General features: G+C 53.3%; 1 long non-coding RNA gene across 1 annotated transcript; it reads left to right on the top strand.

Annotated features, from left to right (window-relative positions):
- The first annotated feature begins 4,740 nt into the window (after positions 1-4,740).
- On the top strand, positions 4,741-23,408 carry LOC137451473 (uncharacterized). The gene is made up of 3 exons (XR_010989844.1): positions 4,741-4,841; positions 22,527-22,727; positions 23,065-23,408. It is a non-coding gene; the product is annotated as an uncharacterized lncRNA (long non-coding RNA).
- The last annotated feature ends 1,830 nt before the right edge of the window (positions 23,409-25,238 follow it).

The raw sequence follows: 25,238 nt of genomic DNA on the forward strand, positions 1-25,238 counted from the left end.
TGACAGCAGGAAGAACCCCTGGCTGCTCACTCCAGTTTCCTTGCTGCAGCTCTGGGAGCCAGTCAGGCTGCACTGCCAGGCTGCTGGGGGTGGGATCCATCGTGGGGAGGAGGCAGCAGGGACACAGGGGTCAGAGGAAAGTGTCACTAAAAGCCTGTCACCAGCCTGCCTGCTCTCACCAGTGGCAGCACTGGCACCGAGAGGGCTCTGTGTGGAGGCAGGAGTCACGCTACAGCCACAGGGCATGCCACAGGAGCACTTATGTGGGAAGTGGCTGCATGGCTGTGCCAGACCCTGTGCCATCAGGTGCCCCAGCTTAAGCATCAACTCATGCAGTCCTGCCCAACACTTGCCACAGATGTCCTGGCTATCTCCAGCTCCTCTGCGTGGAGGGCACAGAGGTGGAACCTGCTGGGAGGTGGCAGGAAGAGATGGCTTCCAGCAGCACTTGGTAACAGATAGCTGCTAAACAACCTCCCACCTCTTATCTGCCACACACCCCCTCCAGTTACACAGAATCACAGAAGCAACCAGGTTGGAAAAGACCTTTGACATCATCCAGTCCAACCTATCACCCAACACCATCTAATCAACTAAACCATGGCACCAAGTGCCTCATCCAGTCTTATTTTAAACACATCCAGGGATGGTGACTCCACCACCTCCCTGGGCAGCACATCCCAATGGCCAATCTCTCTTTAAAGATTTTCTTCATAACATTCAGCCTAAACTCCACCTGGCACAGCTTGAGACTGTGTCCTCTTGTTCTGTTGCTGGTTGCCTGGGAGAAGAGACCAACCCCCACCCGGCTACCCTTCAGGTAGTTGTAGATGGCAATAAGGTCTCCCCTGAGCCTTCTCTTCTCCAGGCTAAGCAACCCCAGCTCCCTCATCCTGTGACGTTTTGTTTGTGCTGACCACACAGGATCAGCTCAGTAGACCCTAAACAAGATGCCTGCAGCAGGGACACTGGTGGTGTGCTGGGAGGAGAGATCCTGACTGGGGCCTGTCCTGCAGCTGCAGAACAGAGATTGAGAGGGCTCAGCATCGGGGTGGGGAGAAGTGATTCCTGTCCAGGAAGAAACAGTGCCGGAGCTATTTTAGCCTGCAGCAAGCACACAGCAGCCGCTTGAGGAGAGCTGCTCCCCGTGGTGAGAGTGAGGAGGTGGGCTCGGGGGAGTGACCAGCAGCAGAATCCATTCCCCAGCTCACTGCCCAGCAGCAGAGCCCCTTCCCCACTGGCTGCCCTGTGGCAGAGCCAGCAGCGAGCCCCCGCTGCTCCCGCAAGCTGCGATTGCCACCTACAGTCCTGGTGGCAGCGGGAAGCTCCCCGCAGCTCCCCGGGCCCGGGCGCAGCTCGCTCAGCTCTCAGCTGATGCTCTCAGGAGGACAAAGCTGCACGACCGCAGCAGTTTTGGCAACTCTGGGGCTCCCGTCGAAGGTCCCCACTGCCGCTGCCCAGGGATGGGGTGGCATGGGCTGGTAAATCCAGCAGGAGCGAGCAAAGCCATAGGCGGTTGTTCTTCCCAGGCTGGGAAGCGAGACAGGGCTGGTGGAGAGAGGAGCCGTGTCCCTGTCTGCTGGTGGGACCCTGGGGTCCCTCAGCATCCCACCACCCCTCTGGGACAGCACCCAGCACCTGCCCGGGGTGTGAGCCCCACTCAGCCCTCGCTGGGGCTGGGGGGGGGGCTGGGGGAGGGGGGTTCGGGTCTGCTCTGGTTCTTTGTTATCTGCACTGCCTCTGATTGCATTTCTTCTCCGATGCTCCTGAAGGAAGTGGGGAGGTCTCACCTGACGTCAGCTGAGCACAGCGTCCCTGGATGCTGCAGACAGACACCGAGCCCTCCAGTGCCTCACCAGCCTGCTGCCTGCAGAGGCATAGACTGGGAGAGTGAATTTGAGCATTTACAGAACATTTACAGAATCAGCCAGGCTGGAAGAGACCTCCAAGTTCATCAAGTCCAACTGATCACCCAACCCTATATAACCAACTAGATCATGGCACTAAGTGCCTCATCCAGGCTTTTCTTAAACACCTCCAGGGATACTGACCCCACCACCTCCCTGGGCAGCCCATTCCAAGGGCAATCTCTCTGTCTGTGAGGGACTCTTTCTAAGATCAAGGCTAAACCTCCCCTGGCACAGCTTGAGATTGTGTCCTCTTCTTCTGTTGCTGGCTGCCTGGGAGAAGAGACCAGCCCCCACCTGGCTACAACCTCCCTTCAGGGAGTTGTAGAGAGCAAGAAGGTCTCCCCTGAGCCTCCTCTTCTCCAGGCTAAACACCCCCAGCTCCCTCAGCCTCTCCTCATAGGGTTTGTGCTCCAGACACCTCCCCAGCTTTGTTGCACTTCTCTGGCCGTGCTCCCCCATCAGTTCACAAACATTCCAGACTAGCTGAGGCACAGATCAGCAGAAAATTACTGATTCAGGTCATAAAACACCAAATGAAGACTGTGCTGAGGTGGAAGTTACCTCCCAATGGGGGAAGAGGAGCTGCCTTCAGCCCTGCTGCAGCGTTTGCTCACTTAGTGTTTCATCATTCAGCCACTGGAATGCGCTGTCCAGGGTGGTGGTGGAGTCCCCATCCCTGGAGGTGTTCAAAAAAGACTGGATGTGGCACTGGGAGGCACGGTTTAGTTGTCTGGAGGTGTTAGGTATTAGGTAATAGGTTGGACTCGAAGATTTCTGAGGTCTTTTCCAACCTGGTTGCTTTTATGATTCTCTGATCTTTCCTTCTAGGCTGAAGGCAAACCCGAGACTCATGTGCTGGGTTTAACCATGAGGAACCCTGTGCTGTGGTCTGAGGGGCGATTTGGTCTGTCCCAGTACTGGATAGGGGAAATTGCTGGGGTCTGCTGGCAGCTCTGAGCCCTGGCACAGCCCCTGTGGACTCAGGGATTCTCCTCCTGGCACGTTCCCCCACTCCTGCCTGCAGTATCTGCAGCATGTGGCGCTGCTCCTGCAGCCCGCGTACGCTACCTAGACAGCACAGCCCCAGCCCCATCTGTGATCACAAATTAGCAGCCTAATCCTAAGTATCTTTTTTTTGCCTGGAGATGCTTGTCTAAATCTGATTTTTAATCTGCCTTTACCAGCTGCTCCTGCTGCTGCCCTTTGCAATTCCTGCGGCACGTGACTCGGGCTGGATCAAAATCCTATCTGTTTAATTTCCTCCAGTGTCAAACATCCTTTTAGCTGGAGCCTGCTTTGTCTGCTCTGCAGCATGAGGGGAGCTCTCCTCTTTTTCCTCGGGATTTATTGAGTACAGCGAGGTCCTGCTCTAATCTTCTCCTCTCACACCCTGTTTCTTTCCCTAAGAACCACTAAGCTCCTTGAGCCTCCTGTATCATCTCCATTATGGGCAGAGCTCTTGGCTGGCTTACGCCCCGTGCAATCCCATTGAAGTGAGGGCAGTGCCGTGCTTCCAGTCGGCAGACTTTTCTCTCTTCTGCCCCCACCCCCTGCCTTGCCTAGCCCGTTTTATGCGTGCTCTGGGGAAGAGAAGCAGCCTCGCTAACGACTGAAATCCTTCCAAAAGGGATTTTAAATATTTCGGATAAATCTTGCTAATGGTAAATCCAGCTATTCACTCCCAGCTCCTCAGACAGAGGATTTGACCTGTTATTATGTTAATGCTGTGTTCAGTGGCTGCTGCTCGCAGGCCCATTTGGCTTCTCCGTTTCCCCTCGTCCCTGCCATCAGCAAGCTCCAGCTGTGAAGCGTCAACCCCTCAGCCACAGCCCTGCCCATGACCACCCCCCCTTATAGTGGGGAGGAGGAGGTAGAGGAATCTTGGTCTCTGGGAGCTCCTGGAGATGGTGAGTGCTGGGGGTGAGCCAGGCTGCCATGCCAGCCTTGGGGCACCTCCTGCCCCGGGAGCACAGGGTTTTGTTTGAATCACCATGGGTCCTTTCTGGCCAAAGGGGAGGGAGAAATGATCCTCTTTGGTGGGGGCATGGCTGATGGTTGCTCTGTTCCTTATGCCATGGTTCTCTCCTGGCTGTGGGTGGGTGGCAAGGTCACCAGCTGTCCCAAGGCAGCTGACACGATGTGGTTTCTCCTCTCCTGTTTGCACATACAAGGCTGCTCCTGGAGCGCGGTGCAGACGCCAGCCTCAGGCTCGCTGGCAAGCCTCCCTGGAGGTGTTCCTGCTCCACGTTCCCAGCCAGCGGTGCTGAGCAGGCAGTGATATCCTGGGATCCAGTGTAGGAGACGAGCACAGAATTACATCAGGGTCTTACCACAGAAGGAAAAGCAGGGGTATGAGAAGCCTCAGAAAACGCTGTGGGGAAATGTGTGTTTTGGCATTGCTTCCCCCCACCTGTCTGAGGCTTGTCAGCTGCTGACAAGCAGTAAATGAAACGGGCAGGGGCTGTCAGCTGCTGGTGGGAACACTGCTCTGGTTCTGCCTCTGCCACTCAGCTCTGCCAGCCCCAAAGGAAGGTGCAAAACACAAACCTGTGATCCCAGCTGCTCTGATGGGAAGCCCAGAGGAGCCCTGACCAGCAATTATCTGATCGGCAGCCTCTGTGCCTGAGTCTCTGGAGGCAGCTATGAGCTATGTGTACTCTAATCCTGGCTGTGACCCCAGAGCCACCCCTGCATCCTCCTGCGACTTTATCCTCCAGCTTAGCGAAGCCCCCGGGGCTTTTCCCGTTGCTCACAGGTTTCTGGAGGGCGCTTTGGGTTACTAAAACTTAGGGGTTTCTGCCGATGCTTCTGCCTCTCCCTGCAGGAAGCAATTCCCACTCGTGTTGGAGCTGTCACCCACGTGTGGATGCTGCCCTGGGAGCACAGATGCAGCACTGGTGGGAGGCTCAACAGGGAGCTGTTGGTCTGCAGGTAAGCCTCTTGGAGCTGGAGTGGGACCTGGCCCCAGCCATCCTCCGGGGCTGTGAGCAGCCTGCTCTGGAGCAGGGCTGCCTTCCCTGATTGCTAATTTAGGTTTTTTTTCCCTGCCATCCCACACGGTGGAATCAGGGGAAATGAAATTACAGACTTATTCACTCTTTTTTGTACAACTGATGTGCTGATTACCTGTCAATCAGAGAATTGCATTAACATCTGACAGTGTGTGCATAACAATTACCCCCATCAAATTAAGGAAACCTTTCACACTCGGGGAGAGAGAGGGAGGAAATTCAATCAGCATAATTAGTTCAATCAGAAAAAGAACTTCTTTTCATCAAGAAGGGGAAAAACGTACAGCAGAAGCAGGGTGAGGGACAGGTATCTCTGAGAGCTAGTGGCTGTGATGGTGCTTGGCATGGTGTGGCCAGGGGCTGGGTTCCCAACATGGGCACAGCAGGCTCACCAGCCTCTGTGCTTCCTCCCCACCTGAGTTTCTCCTCTTTCTGGCTCCTGAAATAATTTTCTGGGTGAGCTCCTTCCTGGAGGCTCTGCCACTTTCCCTGCCCACCTGTGAGGAGGTGAAGCAAGAAGAGGTGGGTTCCCACCGCCCTTCCAACCATTCCTTCCCTCTGCCCCCCAGAACAGCAGCTGCAGGGTGTGGGGACTGTGAGGGCTGGGAGCAGAGCCGGCGGTGTGGAGGCAGCCTGCTCCTGTGGGAGGATTTGTTTCATGTGCCTGGAGGGGAGGGGGATTATTAATGCTAATTACTAACAGCAGAAACAAGAGAGGAAGAAAAGCTCAATTAGCAACAATGCAAATGAAGCAGGGCTGGTGCTGCTGAGCCATGGTGAGCATGCTCCCAGCCTTCCCCTGCTGCACACCTTGAGGGGGGGCATGTGTGTGGTGCCAGAGCTGGGCAGGGCATCGCCACCTTTCTCAGTGGCATTGCTGTGTACATGGGGCAGAGGGGTTGGGGATGCCTGGGGGTGCTGGGTCTGCCCCTTCTGCCATCTCCCTCTGTTAAACCTGGTGACTAAAGGCACCAAGCAGATGGTTGCTGAGGCTGAAGACGACTGAAGGTCAGAACTGAGGTGGTTTTATCCATGATCTGAGAAATGTAATGCAGCTAGAAGGGGAAAGGATGTGGGACCTCGTGGCTGCTTGTGCCTGTATGGCTAGCAAAAGCCAGTGGAATGACAAGAGGAAGCTCTTACAGAGGCGTGTGAGGGAGGCACGTGTGCCAAAGGACTCCTGAATTTCTCCTGAGTTAATTAGCTTGTAATTAAATTCAAGTTGAAAGGCAAAAGCATTCCTGCCAGTGAGCAGCTCTAGGGGAATGAGCTGTGGTGAGGTCAGTTACTTGTGTTTTGCTCCAGCATCTGTGAAAGCCTTACTCAAAAGAGATCCTTCCTGCAGGCAGGTCCCTTTGGCCATCAGCCATGAGCAGTTTTGGAGGGTGCTGTGGGGGCCAGTCACCCTGGGAGCACCCAGGTCATCTTGGGGTTTATTGTAAGGGGGGGGGCTCACTGTGCCCTCCTGCTGTTTTGGGAGGGCACCACTGTTGGAGTTAAGGTTTGAAGCACCTGGGGACATTTTTGATGCACAGAGGAGTTCCTGCAGAAAGAGGTCAAGAGGCCATGAGGGCACAAGCGGAGTGGGGCTCCAAGCTGGAAGGGGCCAGGAACCCAACAGGTCCTTGCTGTGAACACTTCTAGTGAGAGGTTTAAGCTAAGGACCACGAGGACAGGTTGCTGCAGAGGCTGTGGGATTCTGGGTTTCCAAGAGCAGGCTAAATGAGCATCTCCAGGATCTAGCAGAGCTGCTTTTGCCTGAGGCAGGCAAGTGGCCCCCAGCAGCGTTTCCCTGCAGTTCTGATGTGCTCATTATTTGTTTTCACATCCCACCTCCACTCGAGGATCAGGCCCAGCTCTGCAGAACCACACAGAAGAACCCAATCTCTGTCCACCAGCCTTCCTAAGCAGCAGATAAATGGGGGGAGTGCAGGAACCCTGAGCAGGAAGAATGGGAAGACGCACAGGTAGCCGTGCCCCAGGCCCATGCCTGTTCCCTCTGAGTGCAGGTGGGTGACACAGAGTCAGGTTAATTTTCTTTTCCCAAAATACGGTCTATAAATGAATAAGCAAGTAAATAAAGCAGTCCTCTTTCAGCAGTCTTCCTGCCATCTGCTTACCATTACCAGCTGGCACCCACCCATCAGTTGATATCTCCCTTTTGTTCCGAGGATCCAAAGCATTCTGCAAACTCTGGGCAATGTTTGGCTCTCACTTGCACCTCCATATGTCCAGAATAATTCAGAGCTGATTTTTGTCTTTTAATAAGCTGGTATTAGGGGGTTCTTCAGCTGTCCACTGAAATGCAGACATCCCTGGTAAGCCACAGAGCAGCTGCCGGGTGGTCCTGAGTAGGTGGTGAGGGTCAGGCTGCTGTGGGGACCTGTTCTCACCCCTGCCCCACCATCCTGGCCCCATGCAGGGCTGTGCTGCAGATCTTCACCTCCTAAGAGAAAAGCCTTCTCTCACATTGGGCATGAGGTGGGTGAAAGAGAAGTTTGCTCTGAGCAAGCTGCACCTGCCTGAGGTCTGCATGAGTGGCTCTACAGCCAGAGTCAGACAAGGAGCAGAGTGAGGAATGAGAAACAAATTGTGAACAGATGTCAGGCACAAAAAATAAGGAATGGATGGAAGGCCCACCAGGATGGATTGCTGAGGCATGAAAAAAGCTCTGGGCTTGTTCAAGCAACAGCAGCCATCCTGGAGGGAAAGGTGTGGGGAGCAGGAAGCAGCCTGCATGGGCTCAGCACCTTCAGTGGAGGAAGCTGTGCTGGGGGTTATGCCCCTGTGGGGATGACCACACACAGACACAGCTGCTGCTCTGCTGCTGTTGCACAGCAACATCACATTAGGATGCAGGGTTTAAACATCTTAGCTCTGGTACTTCCACTTACCCTGCAAACTGGGGAGATGGGAACAGGTTTCCCTCTCCTCCCATCTGCTCTGTGGCTGAGGGCAGAGAGTGAGGAGGAAAAGGTCTCTGAGCAGGACAGCTCATAAAAGAGGCCAAAAGTCCTTGTGTGGTGATAAAATAGGTAGCTGGGTTCTCCTGCTTTGGCTTGCTTCCCTAACCATGGTTTGAGTGAAATCTTCCTTGCATGGACATCTTGGATGCATCTTGTTTGTTGCTGTGTGGAAACCTAAAGCCCTTTTCAGAGCAGGGCTGTGTCTGTCCCACCCCATGGACAACAAAGCCAGGAAAGGTAACTCCTGGCAACAGCCACATCTGAAGGGGTCAGGGCTGGCTGGGGAGCACCCTGCTTTGCTTTGTGGGGTAAAGGGGGGTGGGAGCCTGGAGCTGCATGTCCCCAGCCAGGTATTGGAGCTGCTTGCTCAGCCTCCAGCACAGCAGCCAGGGAGAGGCAGCTGCCAGCTTTCCAGCATGGCCAGAGCCCTGCACAGTGACCAGGCCATGGTCCCAGCTCAAGTCACAGCATGTAGCCCATGGAGGTGGAGTGGGAAGAGACAAGAACCTTTTTTCCATACCCCGAAGGGGAGTTTCTTTATTTACTCATATGAGTAAAGATCAAAACCTATTTTTTGCCATTAGCACATTTTAAAATAGCTTCTGATGAGTGAGTCAGAGGAAATGCTGGGGGAGGGAGCTGAGCCTGTCACTCAGCACATGAAAGGCTGAAAAAAATCCCTTTGTCTGCTACAAATTAAAGTCTAAAGATTGGAGATTACTACGGGCTGCAGATAATGAAGGAGCAGATACAAACCTGGAGCTATGGTAGGATGTGCTCTTGACTGCTTCCCTCTGGGCTTGAAACAATAAAGCTGCTGCTGCTCCCCAAGCCTCTTAATGGCTCTGGAAGCTGGAGAGCTGCCTTGGAGCCCTTTGGGGAGGGGCTTTGCTCTGCACTGCAGGCAGGATGTGTGGTCTGGGGGCTGGTGAGGCAGGACAGGACACTGGTGCTCGGACACAACATCGAGATCTGGCCCCAGGCAGCAGCTCAGAGCTTCCCAGGCTGAGGGATAAGGATCCCAGCCTGAGTTATCCTCCAGGAGGTGTCACAGGGGTAAATGTCACCCGACACTGACCGCTGTCTCCAGAGCTGAACTCTATATTCTTCTGGCTTGTAAATGAGCAAGCTGCTGACGTTCTCATCATTGTGCTCATGTCAGCAGGGATGCTCAAGCCTGTGCAGCTCTCCAGGCTATCAGGTCGTTGTCCTGCCGCTGGTTTGGGTTCTTTTGCTGGGGGAAAGCAGAGGGAAGACAAACGTCCCCATCACTGGTGGAAGCAAGCAGGGCACGTGTATGCATGAGCAAAACTGTCAGGAGAGAGACAGGATTGGGTTTGACTGATTTAGGGAGCCAGCTAAAAGGCTAATCTGCCTATAAAGAGCTGATGTCTCTGCTGATTAGGAAGAGCACTCCCTTCCCTGTTCTGCTTTGATTTCTGCTCCACAGTTGAGCTGGTGTCAGACTTACTCTAATTCCCCTCTCATCTCACCCTTCAAATCCAAATCAGGTCCCTTCTCAGAAGGGCAGGGGTGGGCAGAGGGGCATCAGCCTGGGCAGGGTGTCAGTCCCTGCCCATTTGCCCTGGCATGCCACCCCTGCTTTAGGTGTGCAAGACTTTTTCTAGGAAATACTTCATGTAAGTGCTGCTGTTGATAGTTTAAAGGGTTTCTTTTTAGAGGTGTCTTTAAGCCAAATCAAGCTGTAGCTGTGATTCCTTCCCACTCGACAATCAGACACACACAGGGTGTTTTCTGTGCATGGATCTCTGCACCCAGACACACACAAAACTGTTCAGAACTGGAGAGCAATCAGCTCTGAGATTTATTTAATGCTGCATTGCACAAGTCTGATAGCTGGGCTGGTTAATTGCTGCGCTAATAGCAGCCCTCGTCAGAGAGAGTTGCAGGCACAAATAAGGAGAAAAAAAATGAGGATGTCAATAAATACAAATTCCTGCTGCACGTTGCCTAATGGCTCCTAAAGCCAGCAGCTAAAGAGCACATCATCTGACACTGGGAGAGCCACGTCCCCAGTGCCAGTCCCTGTTCTAGCTCTAAAAACTCGATTATTCGTTTGTTTTCAACCAGTAAGGAACTCTCCCAGCAACCAGCCCCTCACCCACACCCTCCTTTCCTTGTGTCCTTGGACCCTCGATGGCTCAAGGGCTTCTTTTTGGTAGAAAATGGGATTTTGTTTTGGCTGCTGCAGGTTATGGGCAAGGAGAGACCTTCCCCAGGGTGCTGGCCAGGTAGAGGAATGCTGGGGACTGCAAGGACCTCATAATGCTGGGCAGACCCTGCACTCCTAAGCTGATAACCACTGATCCCACAGGTGAGCTCTCAGGGTCACCATCGTATAAATACTTCTCCAGGGGCACGGCCACTGTTTGGATGCACACAGGGGCACAAGTGGCTTCTGCCCAAGGTGGGTGAAGGCAGGTCAGGGCTAGCAGAAAGGACAGGGACCCCAGTGGGGTTTGCAGTCAGGGCTGCCAGGGTTTGGGAATGAACTTTTGAAGCAGGTGAACACGAGTGGGGAGGGGAGGGAGGTCCTCCTGTGCCCCATCATCACCACTAATGAGTTAATTAACGTGTCCTGGCCAAGCAGAGCAGGATGAGGAGCTGCTCCCATTTGCCACTGGCAAGGTCACAGGCTGCAGAGCCAGGAGAGGGAGGGAGGGATGGAGGGAGGGAGCCTCCAAGAGCGCAGGCAGAACCTATCAGGACGTAGGTGATTTGATTAGAAATTAATTGGCCTACATCAGAGCCTTCAAAAAAAAAAAAAAAAAGAAAATGAAATCTAACAGATTTGCTGCTGATAAAATTAAAATTAGAAACTGAATTGATTAGCCTGTGCCAGCAAAGGAACCCAAATGTCAAAGGCACCAGCTGCACATTTGCATTTGGTACTTAACAAAGTTCTTACCAAAGCGAGTGAGAGATGTTTGACATTTCCATCGGTTCTGCAATTCTAATGTCTCTTTTTATTGATATTAATTGGAAGGGGGGGTGGGAAAAAGAGAAATAAAGCCGAGGGATAATGAAGTGAGAAATGACAAAAGGGAGTTTGGCCACTCCAGCTCAGCCAGTGCTGGCTGCGTGGTTCCTGCGCTTCGTGTTAGGCTGCTCCCCCTTTTGCCGTCCTCTGGGTGTGAGAGCTGGGCACTGACTGGTCTTTGCTGGGGCAGGAGGTGTGCTGGTGTCCTCCAAGTCCTCTCCTGCTCCCTAGAGGGCTCTGGTGGAGCTGTGCCAGGCAGGGCTGGACCCCAGGCGGTTGCTGTGATGGTGCCAGGCAGTAGGCAGAAGCCTGAGTGGGTTGTGCCATGTTCTTCCCCACCCAGAGGTGTGGCCAGGATTGGGGCAGCTGCCCTGGCTGATCCCCTGGCAGTCAGCCTGTGTGTGCCCTGGCACAGGGATGAGTCACAGCTGCAGTGGGGAAACGGTGGAGTGGCATTCCCAGACCTTGCCATGTGGGATTGAAGGGGATGGCTGCTGCAAAGGGCTCCTCTGGCCTGGTTGGCACAGAGCTTCGTGTGGCCTGCAAGGGAGTCACATCCAACTGCTCCATGTAAACCAAGCTGCTGAAGGCTGGGCATTGCCTCATCCATCCCTGAGTCCAGTTGGCATGGGAAAGATGATTGAACATCCATCCCTCTTCACATCTCCTTCCTTCCTGTTTGCTCTCCCTCCACAGCACCCTGGGCAGCAGGGACAGTTCATGGCTGCTCCTTCTGGGTCCTTGCCAGGAGGAGGATGTGGCAGGTGGCCCCCACCACCTTGTGATGTGGTGGTGGGGACAGGTTCCCAGTGTGCCTGCGTGCTTGTGCCACCCCCTTGCACAACTGGGTGATGTGGATGCATTCTGCACACACGTCCCTGTGTGTGCCCTCTGCATGTGTGCACAGGGGAGCCTTGTGCCCAGGCATGTGCCAGTGTGTGCATTGGGGAGGCTCAAACGGGCAAGGGGGACGAGGAGCCCGCATCCCTGGGTCTGTTAGGAACAGGCAGAGTGAATCAACCCCCTGATTCATGGCTTGTGCTCGTTGGCTGGACATTGTGGCATTTTTATTCTGCTCCTGTTGAAAGAAGAGCCCTGGTGGAGCCTAAACCCTGGGTGAGGCTTTAATTAGGAACACTTATTTTGAAACACTTTCTTCTTTAATTTCTATTACCTTGGAGACTTATTACTGTGGGAAGATCCTGCCAGGTTTATGCAAAGGTTTCTGCTGTAGTCTATTGGGATATTTAAATTTGGGGCTCGCAGTGAGAGACTCAGGGATATGGTGAATAAATAATTGTAAGGGTTCCATGAAGAGCAAAGGAGCAGTGTTAAAACTTTCACCACAGTTGCTCCAAAAGTTGCCTTTCCATCCTCAAAACCAGGAGCATTTCCACAATGCCTGCTGTGAAAGATCAGGTGCTGGTGATGTGTGAAAAGCTGCTGAGCTGCGGCAAGTGATGCTGATGTCCATCCCTGCCTGTGCCGTCACTACTGATCACAGGGTCACAGGATGTTAGGCATTGGAAGGGGCCTCAGGAAATCATCAAGTCCAACCCCCCTACCTGAGCAGGACCATAGAATCCAGCACAGGTCACACAGGAACACATCCAGATGGGGCTCGAAAGTCCCCAGAGGAGGAGACTCCATAACCCCTCTGGGCAGCCTGTTCCAGTGCTCTGTGATCCTCACAGTGAAGAAGTTCCTCCTCATGTTGAGATGGAACCTCCTGTGCTGTAGTTTATATCTATTGCCCCTTGTTCTGTCACAGGGTGCAACTGAGCAGAGCCTGTCCCCTCCCTCCTGCCACCCAGCTCTCAGATATTTATAAACATTTATTAAATCCCCTCTCAGTCTTCTCTTCTCCAGACTAAAAAGCCCCAGAGTTCTCAGCTTCTCCTCACAGGGCAGTGCTCCAGTCCCTTCATCATCCTGGCAGCTCTCCATTGGACTCTCTCCAGCAGATCCCTGTCTCTCTTGAACTGGGGAGCCCAGAACTGGATGCAATATTCCAGGTGTGGCCTCACCAGGGCAGAGTAGAGGGGGAGGAGAACCTCCCTGGATCTGCTGGACACACTCCATGTGCTATTACTGCTGCTGGTGCCTGTTGTTGCCAGTGCCCATCACTGCTGGAGCAGCTTCCAGCTACGCAGCCAGATGTGGTTCAGGAGCTCTGCCCCCTGCCAAAGCATCAGTGCTGCAGAACAAGGGCGGCCAATCCTTTGGGGAGCTGAGCCCTCCCCCTCCCCCATGCCAGGGCTGCTGGCTTCCCCCTTCTCCTCCCCACTCTGCAGCCACAGCCGTGGTTTGCTTCCTCTCTCCCCCCCCTAGGGGTTGGAATTCTGAACGTGCCAGATGAAAAGCCTCCTTCTGCCAGAGTGAAGGTGAAGGAGAGCCTATAAATTTTGCAGCCTGCATCTGAAAATCTGAAGGACAACTTAAAATTCCCTTAAAAAAAAAAAGAGAGAGAGAGAGAAAGAGAGAGAGAGAGTAGAAAAATCCCTCCTGCTTTATAAATATTAATTGTGAGTACGTGGTGAGGAGAGAGAGAGAGAGAGAGAGAGGAGCAGCCTCTGGCTCTCATCGCTGATTGTTTGACTAATATTAGCAACGGTTTAAACACGCCAGTTATGACTTGATACGACACTAAATTAGGAGGTTCACACTTCATAGTGAAGATTAGCTTCTGGAGGGTAGGGGGAATTTGATCCTGCAGGTCAGGAGGGTTCCCAGGAGCTCTGTTGAGTCAATCACCGCTGCCAGCGCTTCCTTAGGTGCCCCCCTGGGCAGGGTCTCTGGGGACGCCGTGGGGAGGGTTCCTCTGCCCCCACGGTGAGGCTGCAGCTGGGGGGCACCCACCTGAGGAAATCACCTCTAAATCTTTAAATTAGACACTAGGGAAGGAGAAGGGGGGGGGAAGGAATATTCCTTCCTGCTAGGGCTGTTTCACTGGGGTCTGTGTGGTGAGGGTATCACAGGGGTAGGAGAATGAGCTGCAACATCCAAGGGAAGGAGGATCCTGCTCCTCTTCGTCCCACCAAACCCCCCTGACCTGATAAAGGTCTCCTGGAGCAGTGACAGCCAGAAAGCAAGGTCGAGTGTCTGTGTCAATGCCCTCTTGGGCAGCTTGCATGGGAGCCGGTGTGGGCACCAGGGAGCACAGCAATCAGGAGACACTTTGTGATGCAGAGCTGGATCCACCCTGCTGCACAGCTACTGGGGTTCACTTCTGCAGGCAGTGGGAAATAGGAGGCCTGATTTCTTTTTAATGCTAATCAGTAAATCAGCTGCTGGTTGTCAGGCTCCTTTCGGTGACAAGTGAGCTGGTGGCTTCCTGCGGGGTGACACCAACCACCAACCCCAAAATGTGCCCAGGACGTGAGGAGATTGGTGTGGATCCCTTGGGGGAGAGACTTACCAGGAATAAGCTGACAACAGGCAGAGAAATCTCAGCCCAGGCAGAGAAACCTCAGCCCAACAACCTCCCATGGACTCTGAGGAGCCATTAAATCCTGAGCCAGACCCATCCCACACAGCAGAGGCCCTTTGAAGCCTGTGCTCTAATGCTGCTAAAATTACCAACCCTGACTGTCCTTAGCAAATAGCCTTTATCAGAAGCTACTTTTATTGCCATGGAAACAGGAGGATACCAGAGAAGAGCCTGGCCAACCTCTCTCTGCTGAAGGAGCAGGGCTGCATTATGGATGGGATGTGTATGCATGAGGTGGCCCTGGGGTGAGGCTGCAGGAGGCTGTGGGGTTCCTGCACACGTGTGTGTGTGTGTTTGTTTTTGTCAATCCCAGCCTGTGTGGGACCCTCAGAAAAACAAAAGTTTGCATAAAAGCACCAGAATGGTCTCTTTGTAACCAACCCTTGCATTCTGCTTCTCTGGGCTTGTAGGTGGTGTGTGTGAGACTGGGTAGTGCAAGAGTCCAGAGGAAAGCCAGGCTGTCCTCAGAGGAGAAAGGGATCTCTTCCTGCAGGAATCATAGAATAGTCTGGGTTGGAAGGGACCTTCAGAGGTCACCTAGTCCAACCCCCCTGCAGTCAGCAGGCACATCCTCCACTAGATCAAGCTGCCCAGAGCCCTGTCAAGCCTGACCTTGAAAACCTCCAGGGATGGAGCCTCAACTACCTCCCTGGGCAACCTGTTCCAATGCTCTATCACCCTCATGGTCAAGAACTTCTTCCTAACATACAGGAAGGCTGGGGAAGGACTTCTCAGGATCTCAGGTAGTGATAGGACTAGGGGGAATGGAATGAAGCTGGAGGTGGGGAGATTCAGGCTGGATGTGAGGAGGAGGTTCTTCACCGTGAGAGTGGTGAAACCCTGGAATGTGTTGTCCAGGGAGGTGGTCGAGGCCCCGTCCCTGGGGGTGTTTAAGAGCAGGCTGGACGAGGCTCTGTCCAGCCTGATCTAGTGTAGGGTGTCCCTGCCCATGGCAGGGGGGTTGGAACTAGATGATCCTTGTGGTCCCTTCCAACCCTGAATGAAACTATGAAACTATGAAACATCCAATCTAATTCCCCTTTTCTCTAATTTCAAACCATTGCCCCTCATCCTGTCACTGCAGGCCTTTGGAAACAGTCTTTCTGCAGCCTTCTTGTAGCCCCTTCAGGTGCTGGAAGGCTGCTGTTTGGTCTCCCTGGAGCCTGGAGTCTCCCTGGAGCCTTCTCTTCTCCAGGCTCAACAACCCCTTGATCATTTCCATGGCCCTCCTCTGGACCTGCTCCACCAGAACCATGTCCTTCTTGTGTTGAGGGCAACAGAGCTGGATGCAGTAGTCCAGGTTTGGGAATGTGGGAATCTCTCTGTCCAGCACTCTGAGCATGTGCTTGGCACAGATGCCCTCCATGGGATGCAGCAGCATGGAGCCAGCCTGGTTCAGGGAATACTGAGATGGAGAAGCCCTGCAGCCCTGGGGTCTGTGCTCAGTGGGGCTGTGGCCAGGGTCACTCATCTGCTCCAGGGGAGAGGGAAGCAACTGGCATCTGACTGTCAAGCAGAGCTCATTTTCTCCCATGTGCTCCCCATAAATCTTGGGCTGTGATGAATGCTTTCATTCTGGCTGGTTGTTCCTTCTTGCTCAACATTAAATCTTCGTCTCATCAGCACATGACTGAATTTGTAGCCACAAAACACAAGAGGGGAACTCTGGCATGCATTAGGAGTTTAAAAATAGAGAAGAGTTCCTATAAACCCCTGACCTGCCTGCCCATCAGAATGTAGCTGTCAAAGACACCAGCAGGAGCCATTGCTCACTGGCTGTCCCTGCCACCCATCCACAGGTGATTCTCCCCTGCACTGGAGTCCTGGATTTCCAGCACTCCAGCCCACAGAGTGTGCTTGGGATGTGAAGGACAAAGAAAATGATCTTTTCATTCTGGCCCCAGAGCTGGGGACTGAGGAAATTAATTTGTGTTGGCTGCTCTCTTCTTCTTCATTCCCAAGCAGCACAATTTATGGCTGTGGCCATGAGAGAGCCTTTGCCTCTTGCTCAGGCACAGACTGAACACATGTTCTGTCGTGCTCCAGCTTTGGGGCCTGGGCAGAGGGAGACTGGGTGACCCTGGGCCGTTGCAGGGCTCTGCAGGATGAAGAATGGTTTACCTTGCCATGACCTGCTGGTGGAGCAGCATTTGCAGTCCTCCCCACCTGGCCACTGGGTGGTTTGATGCATTAATCAGAAGTAGGTGGTCCTGCTCCCTGGCAGGGGTGGGAAGAGCTTTGGGAGAAAGAGCTGCTCCTCAGACAAGCCTTTGCAGGAATCCCAGGCACTGAAAGATCCTACAGCTCTCCCCAGGATGTGTTGTCTCCATCTGGGGATTGAGTTCAGGGGACTCCAAAGCTGAGGAGCAGTGATGTCTCCTGTGCTGCTGCCTTTCCCTGGGATCACTAAATCCAGGCACTTCCCTAGAATATCTTCACTGGAACATCTTGCCTGGGAGATCTCCCTGCTGAGGACAGGCTGAGGGAGCTGGAGGTCTTTAGCTTGGAGCAGAGGAGCCTGAGGGGAGCCTTCATTCATGTTGATAAAGATGTGCAGGGCAGTGTCAAGAGGACAGAGCCAGGCTCTGCTCAGGGGTAGGACAAGAAACAATGGGGGCAAGCTGGAGCAGAGGAGGCTCCAGATGAACATAAGGAAAAGCTTTTTCACTCTGAGGGTGACAAAACACTGGAAGGGGCTGCCCAGAGAGGTTGTGGAATCTCCTTCTCTGCAGACATTCAAAACCCACCTGGATGCATCCCTGTGTGATGCTGCTCTGGCAAGGGGGAGTGGACTTGATCTTTCAGGGTCCCTTCCAACCCCTAACATTCTGTGTAGTCCCTTGCCTGCAGCTGTCCTGGGGGGGAGGGGTGTCACTGCTTGGGCTGGGCAGAGCTGTGAGGGGCTGCTCCTGAGCTTTCCAGGCAGTTTGGAAGGGCTGTGATTTAGGAGCCCCCGTCCCAGTCAATATTTACACCTGATATAAAAAGCCCCCGAGCGCAGCCCTGCTCCGGCGTGTTCCTGCGTCTGAGCAGTGCCAGCCTTAAAACTCCCATTAAGCTTTCACAACGTTGAAATAGGAGCAATAAATAATGCCCCAGCTTTAGGGGGAAAAAAACCACAACCCAGTGAGAAATAAAGCAGAAGTGAGGAGCTCTGCCCATGATGGATTAGCACCCCTCAGAACACACAGGGGTTTATGGAGCAGGACTCTTCCTGCGCAGTTTGCCTCATGCTGGCACAGGATTAGTTATTGCCTGGCTCAGAGGTGCCTGCTACCGGTGTGTGAGGTGCTTTGAGGTGGGAATTCATGCCTGCAAATCCATCAACACATTAAATCCATGTGGTTAGTCCTGGTGAGACATCCTTAACCCAGGTCTTGCCCCTGATCTTGGTAGATGGCTGCTGATATTTTCCTTTTGAAAGCAGGAGCAGGGGCTGAGGGAGGATCCAGGATCTCCAGAGGTGATCATAGTATCATAGTATCTGTCAGGGTTGGAAGGGACCACAAGGATCATCTAGTTCCAGCCCCAGGCTGACCCATGCCCTGTGGTGCCTGTTGAGATGGAGATGGGATGGGATGGGATGGGATGGGATGGGATGGGATGGGATGGGATGGGATGGAAAGGAATAGAACGGAATGGGATAGAATGGAATGGGATGGGATAGAATAGAATAGAATAGAATAGAATAGAATAGAATAGAATAGAATAGAATAGAATAGAATAGAATAGAATAACATAGCATTAACCAGGTTGGAAAAGACCTTTGAGATCATTGAGTCCAACCTGTCATCCAACACCATCTAATCAACTAAACCATGGCACCAAGCACCCCATCCAGTCTCTTCCTAAACATCTCCAGTGATGGTGACTCCACCTCCTCCCTGGGCAGCACATTCCAATGGCCAATCTCTTCTTCTATGAAGAGCTTCTTCCTACCATCCAGCCTAAACCTCCCCTGGCACAGCTTGAGGTTCTGGGCATTGGAATGTGTTGCCCAGGAGTGTGATGGAGTCACCATCCCTGGAGGTGACCAAGAAATGTGTGGACATGGCACTCTGGGACATGGTTTAATGGCCCTGGTGGTGTTAGGTCGATGTTTGGACTCAGTGCAGGTCTTTTCCAACCAAAACAATTCTATCATTCTCTGGATCACATTTTCCTGATGCAGTGACATTAAAGCAAGGAGATTTCAAACGTTGTTAAAGCAACAAATTCCCCACAGGATGCTGAAGCCACATTAGAACCAACCTTTGTTCCAGGCTTACCCCTGCAGCCTGCATCCACCATGGGATGCTGCAGGATGTCCGCTCCACTGTCACCCTGTTAGCCCCAGCCCTCCTGCACCCCGAGCCACTGCTTGTCCCTCAGTTTTGGGCTGCAAAACTCAAGAGCAGGGATGTGGAGCAGAGCTTGGAGGGGATGCAGGGGGTGTGGGGAGCAGCTGCTGCTGGCAGGCTCTGGAGGCAGGAGCCAAGCCAGCTGCAGAGCATCCTGCAGACCCCCTCTCCTCTGTGAGGCAAAGAGGAGATGAAATTTTAATCAGAACTTCCACAAAGTGAGCAGAGCTGTAAATAAGGCCCTGGTGCTGCTCCACCCACACCTTCATCCTCCTCTCATCCTGTGCAAGATCATCTGCAAACCCATCTCAGAGCCTTTCATGGTCTGGCTTTCCCCAGGATTTGGAGCTGCCCAATTTAGGCTCCTTTGAAGCAGGAGACCTACTCAGGCTCTAATTTATATTTTTTAATCAGGGCACCAAAGTGTGAGAGGGCTCAAGGGAAACATGGCCCTTTTAAAAACAAAGTTATTGCTTTAATAAGCATGGGAGGGAGGCAGTAATGGTCCAGGGAGCTTCCCCTGGTTAAAAATTTACTAATCAAGCCTTGCTCTTAATGAAAGTGCAGATTAGTCCTACAGAACAGAAACTTTTCATGGCAAGGCAATAAGGGCTGGGGATGGGAACGTGGGGAGATGCAAATGGCACAGCACAGTCCCACCAGCGCGGTGGTTTGTCACCTGTTGGCAGCTGTTTGGGGCTCTCCCTAGGACAATGGCTTCCTACCCCCGTTGTGGATGTGCTAATGCTGCCTCTGGGCTTGTTTTGGTAAATCCTGTCAGAAGCTGGACTGGTGCCTGTTGCTGAAACCATCAGGGAAGGGACCCAGAGCTGGGCTGCCCCATGGCCTGCACCCAGCCACGGCAGCAGGTTCAGCCTCCAGAGCACAGCACAGCTGAGGAGGAACTTCTTGGCTCTGAGGGTGGCAGAGCACTGGAACAAGCTGCACAGAGAGGTGATGGAGTCTCCTTCTCTGGAGACTTTCAAGACCCATCTGGATGTTTCATAGTTTCATTCAGGGTTGGAAGGGACCACAAGGATCGTCTAGTTCCAACCCCGCTGCCATGGGCAGGGACACCCCACACTAGATCAGGCTGGCCAGAGCCTCATCCAGCCTGCTCTTAAACACCCCCAGGGATGGGGCCTCGACCACCTCCCTGGACAACACATTCCAGGGTCTCACCACTCTCATGGTGAAGAACCTCCTCCTCACATCCAGCCTGAATCTCCCCACCTCCAGCTTCATTCCATTCCCCCTAGTCCTATCACTACCTGAGATCACCTGCCCTAGGTGATCCTTCTTTGGCAGGGATCTGGACTTGGTGATCATCAGAGGTCCCTTCCAGCCCCTACCATTCTGTGGTTCTATGACATTGCCACCATCCTGGGGTGGCTCCTGGCATCCTCCATGAACCCTCTCCTATCAATCTGGCTGGCCCAAGCTGCTGAGCACCTAGGGTCCTGTGTTTTGGAGCTGCTGCTGTTTCATCAGAGCATTATAGCTCTGGAGGCTTGAATTACTCCTGGCAGTGCTCAAGGAGGCTGCGGTGCTCAGCCCCCTCCCCAGCTCAGCAGCAGCTGTTGGCAGTGGGGAAGGCCATGGCAGCTGTGCCAGTGCACAGCAGTGGGCAGCGGATGCCTGGCTGAGGTTCAGCCAGGCCTGGAGACAGGCAGGCTCCCAGAGAGGGCTTTAATTGCTGCCATTTGCCTTTTGCAGATGATTTATTGCTCCCTGTCTTTTCCCAGTTGGAGGAGGAACTGGGGCTTTGGGAAAGGCTTTCAGCAGTCTGAGCATAACCTTGGGGGAGTCGAAAGTTTGGGTTGGGTTTTGGTTGTGGTTTTTTCATTCTCCTTTCTCTTGTTTTTGGAATAGGTTCCAGAGTGAAACATAAAACGTGGTGGGAAGCTTTTCATAGCTTGGCTTTCTTGAGTGATGCCCTGTAACTTGGAGAAACAAGAAAGGGAAAAATAAGGGCTTGCAAAATGCAGCAATTTCCATCATGAATTTGAAGGGCAAAGTGCTCTGAGATCCTGGTTTCTGGGGTTCAAATTGATTAGCAGCAAACTCAGAGCAGCTGCCCTGTTCCTCCACTGCCTGCCTTTCTCTCCTGGGCTCCCAGGAGCACGTGCTGGAGATCCCTGCTGCTATTTCTTGGCTTTAATTGTAGTGTAATTAGCTCCCAAAACACACAGGCCTGGCCATGCCACGCAGCTGCTGCATCCCCCTGAGTCATTTGTGTGTCCTGTGAAAGTCCCCAGGGCACGGGGCCAGGCTGGGGCTGCAGGAGCAGAGGGACTTCTCAGCCTCACTTCCCACTTCTGGCTGGAACCACAAGGGACCCGGACTTTGGTGGCCTTAGTAGCAGCAGAGGAGGCAAACATGTCCCTGCCTCACCTACCCACACCACATGGCAGTGCCACACATGGTGCCAGGTGAGTCATGACACAAGCCTCACTGCACCTTCCCATCAGCACCTCTCCCTGCAGACCTGTGCTCCCCACTCCTGCAGCTGGGTCAGCTCAGCCACCCTGGTGTTTTGGAAGCATCTCCCCAGCCTTTGTGCCCATCTGACCCGTGCTTCCTGGGCACATGAATGCAGAAAGCACTGCCCGCAGCTGGCCTGCTCCACGGCCACCCTGTCCCCAGCCCTGCATCCAGCTGCAGTGCTGGTGAGTGTGGTTAGCTGGTGCCTGGTGTCCCCAGCTGGCAGAGATGGGGTGGGTGCCAGGCAGCTCTGCTCAGCCTCCTCATGGGGGGCATGGGCAAGCTTCTGCTCTTCGCTCTCAGCTCTTACAGCCCATTTCCGACTGTCCCTGTGTCCTGTCTGGCTTTGATCTAGGTAATGTCTCTGAACTCTCATTAGGCCTCATTTGCTGGTGTGCTTTTCATGGTCCTCTGTCATCTCGTTGATTCTCCTGCACACTTTGAAGTGCAGAAGCTCCCTGGGCGCCCTGGCCCTGGCTGGGCGCTGCCTGCAGCACCCCAGATCGCTGTCATTACTGTTTTAAGAGCACATTTGCTGAACTACAAATACTAAAGTGAGTCAGCCCTAGAACACAGGAGCCCCAAAACACCCTGAGAAGTGTGAGGGCAGCAGTGGGAGCTGGGGGGTGGCAGTTGGACCCTCGGTGCCAGCCAGGTGCCCCTGCAGCCCCACTGGTGACAGTGAGTGCTCAGGGGACACCTGCAGCCTCCACGTGTTGATAGCTCAGCTATGGGAGAGCTGGTGCCTGGAGCTTTAATAACTGCAATTATACCTTTCTGGAAACAGGACCAGGGACACCAGCATGCTGCTTTTCTCCTGCCTCTCTTTGTGTTGGGGTTAGTTAATTAAGCTGTCAGGTCAGGAGGAGCAGCCTCGTTTCTGGCAATGGGAGTGTGACTGCCCCTTTATTCTGCTTTTCAGCTCCTCACTCCCCTCTTTGTATTTAAAGGCACAATTCTCTGCCCTATCTTGCTTGGCAGCGTGTCAGGAGCCTGTGCCAGGCAGAGTGGGAAGTGAGGCTGAAGGATTTCCTTTGCACATTCGCTGCTATTTAAAACATTCTCGGTATCCACCAGATTGTTTTGCATTTGCACTTGAAAATGCTCCTTGTGCAGAAATCTCTCACCCACCTCTCCCTGCCTGGGACTGGTACAGGGTCTGACTTCTCTCCCTGTTCAGGTAGCAGCTGTAAAACCAAGGGCAGCATCCTACAGACTGTGCTCCACAGCGAGACAAAGTGCAGCAGGAAAGGAGGTTTTGCAAGGCAAGTTAGTGTGAGAGGCATTTAATTTATTCATTAGAGCTCATTACATCTCTTCTCAGGGCTCAGATGCTTGGGATTTCTCCTGAAGGTGCTGTGAGCTCTGCCATCTAAGCTGGGAAAGATCTGTCCACGTTGCTGTGCTGTGTTGGGGCCCCAAGGGCTGGCAGCCTGCTCCCAGAGACTGCAGGCAGAATGCTGGTAAAGCCCAGGAAAATCCCAGCCCCTGTCAGGCTGGCAGCACCCACACAGACCTGGTGCAGGTGAGCAGCCACTGAGCTCTGCTGTGGCACCAAGTGGTGCTGGCACACAGCGTGAGCTGAGGGCCCCAGGGATGGGGAAGGCTGTAGCCAAGTTGCAAGGCTGTAGCCACGAGAAAGACCATAGCACGGGGAAGGCTCTAGCCACAAGGAAGGCTGTACCATGGGGGAGGCTGTAGCCACGGGGGAGGCTGTAGTAGCCACAGAGGCAGCTTCCCTGTGCTCTGCTCATCGCCATGCTGGGGCTGGCAGGGGGATCAGTGCCAGGCTGGGGGTGTTGGCAGCCCTGTCTGTGCTGTGTCTCTGGCACACCCACTGCAACGTTTCTCCTTTGTTTCAGGGTGCTTGCTGTCATCATTTCCTCTGATGGCATCACCACGTGTGTGGCACTGCCTTGCCCTGCCAGGACAAGATTGCTGCCTGATGTTCTCACTTGGGTCAGCTCTGCCAGGCAGCTGCGTGCCCTCTTTGGCATCTGTGAGGCAAAAGGTCCCGCTGACACCGTGTGCCGGCTGCTGTGGGTTCTGCTTTTAGTGCCTCGGCGCTGGAGACACACAGAGAGCTCGGTCCTGCTGTAAGCAGCGTGAGGAATCCAGGCCTGCAGGGAGAGCTCGCAGTGTATTAGCACTGCATCGGAAAAAATTAAAGGAACAGTCAAGCAAATTTCTTTTTATTGACTTTTAGTGAGCCATTTAATGCAAACACCTCGTTAACTGCCACATAACTGAGCTGCATAATGGCTTTTGCAATAAGAACAATTAGCTTTGCAATTAGCATAAGAGTGAGCACTCTGCAGCCGCCTGCAATTGGCAATGGGCTTATTAAAAACAGGTCCTGTGGAGGTGAAATGATTGTGTGTCTGTGGGCAGAGTGGAACCATTTGACTTTAAGCACCAAGAGTATTTCTTCTATTGATCTGGTGTCCCGGACGATGCAGGGTGGGGAGGGAGGGTTGGCTGCTCAGGGCCATCTGGCTGTCATTGGCACTGGCATTGATCAGCTTGACTCCGAGGGCAGCCCACGGAGTCCCGCAGTAATTAGCTCATCGTTAGTGCTCAGTGGGTCTGGCCCCTTGGTGCTTACAATCACAGAATCGTTCAGGTTGGAAAGGATCCACGGGACCACCAAATCCAACCATTAACCCTGCTCTGCAAGGCTCACCCCTAAACCATAGCCCCAAGCACCACATCCAAACCACCTTGAAACACATCCAGGGCTGGTGACTCAACCACCTCCCTGGGCAGCACATTCCAATCCCTGACCACTCTAGCTGGGAACAAATGTTTCCTACTGTCCAGTCTAAACTTACCCAGTCGTAGCTTGAGGCCATTCCCTCTTGTTCTATCACTAGTTACCTGTGAGAAGAGACCAGCACCAACCTCTCTACCTTTCATGTAGCTGTAGACAGCAATGAGGTCTCACCTCAGCCTCCTCTTTTCCAAACTAAACAGCTCCTTCAGTTGCTCTTCCTAAGATTCATTCTCCAAAAGCAGGAGCTGGGGGTGCCTAGGCTGGTGCTCAGGGATGGAGCACCCACTGCTGGTACCCAGCTTGCCCTGGGGATGATCTTTGGAGGGGGCCCAGCTGGAGCAGCCACCTGTGGGCAGGTGTCTGGGGGCACAGGAGGACATTCTAGCTGAAGCCCCTGCTTACTGCAGAGGAGGTTAGACTAGATGACCTTTGGAGGTCTCTTTCCACCCATCCCATTCTGTGATTCCTTCTGTGGGGATTTTTCCTGTCAGAAGATCCCTGAGGTTGCCTTGGAGCCCCTATGTGGGGGAATATTCCCCAGGGATTGTGCTGAAGCACAGGGTGAGATGGTGACCCATCACCCATGCAAGGGCCCAGACCTCTGCCTGGAGCTTCTCTGGCTTGGGAAAGTGAAGACAACAAGGTTGGGCATCTGAGGCTATTGAATCAATAACATCCATCAGAAATGTCAGCAGTTAGGCTTTATTTAAATCTCCCAGCCAGCAACACTAACTTAAACTTTATGATGCACCATTACAGCCTCTGAGAGCATCCTGCCTGCCAAACAATATGTTCCATGAAAACTGATATCATCTGCTTGTTATCTGCAGCACTGCCTTGTAGTGCTGCTTTATTGATTTTCTGCACAATCACAGGCAAAAGCCTTCCCCCCCCCTCCCCTCCTCTGGTATCTTTTTATGATTCTGGAGGATTTGTTGCCTCTCATCTGCCATTTTTTCACCCACTTGTAGCTCAGATGGTTAAAAAAAACAACCCAAACCACAACCAAACCAAACCAAAACTGTTGATTTGCTCAACCACATTAACAAACACAAAGCTGACAAGGAATGGAGTTGGTGATAGCCACCATGAGCTGTGTGGACAGGCAGGCAGCCTCGCAGCAGGGTCTGCAGAGCTGAGCTGGGCAACGGCAGCAGCTCTGCCAGGCAGCCCTGGGCAGCAGCACCCACTCAGCCCCTCGCTGCTGGGGGCAGGAAGCCCAAACATTCTCTCCCTTAGCAGGAGCCACACAAAGCAGCTTTC

Source organism: Melanerpes formicivorus, unplaced genomic scaffold (genome assembly GCF_026170545.1).
Source record: "Melanerpes formicivorus ecotype bairdi unplaced genomic scaffold, bMelFor1.0.p_v2 SCAF_45, whole genome shotgun sequence".
Lineage (NCBI taxonomy): Eukaryota > Metazoa > Chordata > Aves > Piciformes > Picidae > Melanerpes > Melanerpes formicivorus.